This window comes from Marmota marmota, unplaced genomic scaffold, assembly GCF_001458135.2.
Source record: "Marmota marmota marmota unplaced genomic scaffold, marMar, whole genome shotgun sequence".
Taxonomy (NCBI): domain Eukaryota; kingdom Metazoa; phylum Chordata; class Mammalia; order Rodentia; family Sciuridae; genus Marmota; species Marmota marmota.
In genome coordinates, this window is record NW_026000240.1 from 16828344 (window position 1) to 16829746 (window position 1403).

Consider the following 1403-nt stretch of genomic DNA (forward strand, 5'->3'; position numbering starts at 1 on the left):
TAACACATACCCTTCCTATTTGAAAGGCAAACTGGAAACGCTAATGAGGGTTTCCTTGTTTATCATCAGTTTCCAAGTGGAGAGAAGCAGAATCTCAGATATTTGGGGGTTATTTCTTCACTTAGTATTATGGATTGCATGTGGAATGTTCCCCCAAATCACACATGTTCAGAGGCAGGACTTTCTGGTAGTGATTGAATTCTGAGGGCTCTGACCTCAGGTAGGTTAATTCACTGTTACCTGAAAGGACTCTGGGGAGGTGGGATTTTGGTGAAGGAAGTAGGTTGCTAGGGATGTCCCTTTTTGGATGTCTTCTCTTGAGCCCCTTCCTGTCTTTCTGACCCTGCTTCCTTTTCTGGTTGCTGAGCAGCTTCCTCCCACTTCACCTTCTGCCATGATGTTCTGCCTCACCTCAGGCCAGGAGCAAAGAGGCCAGCCCACCCTGGACGGAACCTCTGAAACAGTGAGCTAATGCCAACTTATCCTCCTGGGAGTTGTACGTGTTGTATATTTTGATCACAGCGATGCAAAGCTGACAGGTGTACCTAGGTAATGAAAAACTCTGGAGGCTCTTTGCATGAGGTAACTCTACATGTTAATGACAGGCCCCCGAGTCTTTATTAATAAAGGCAGACTCATACTTTTTACAGTGAGGTGGTGATCACTGAGCAAACCTCAAGCCTTGCTTTTAGGATAGGGATCGTCCAAATTTACATTAGGATGTGCCTTCTTACCTCTCCCTCAACCATAGCTTGCACCTCGAGTCTTGCCCCTAGGAGTCGGCTACTCTTCTTGGATGTTTGATTGGAGACCTTGAGAAAGCATCCAGGTGCTGTGGAGAGGGCCCCAGAAGGCCCTTATATCCTAAGAGGCAAGCTATTTTATAATGTCTTTGATAACTGCTGGCTCAACCTATCTACCTTGAACTTGGGACTCCGCGAGTTCCAGCCAAAGGCATCCTCTATCACTGTTTTTTGTTGTATCATCCTTCTCGCAGTAACTCCGGACCAAATCCTCAACAGTTTATCTCCCCTCCCTGTTTCTAATCTTGAGCCATGGTTTCTTTCACTTCCACTGTACTTTGTAGAGATATCTCTTCTTCGCCAATTGTTTTAGTCAGGTTTTTTAAGGCTGTGACTAAACGATCTGACTGGAACAAATCTAAAGGAGGAAAAGTTTATTCAAGGGCTCACGGTTTTGGAGGTCTTAGTCCATAGAAGACTGGCTCCATTTCTTGGGGATCTAGATGAGGCTGAACATCATGGTGGAGCATGTGGGAAGCAGCTCACATCATGGTGTTCTAGAAGCAGAGAGAGACTCCACTCTCCAGATACAAATATGTGCAATAAAGCCATGCTCCAATCCCCACCTTCTCTAGCCACACCTTGCTAATTCAGTTAATT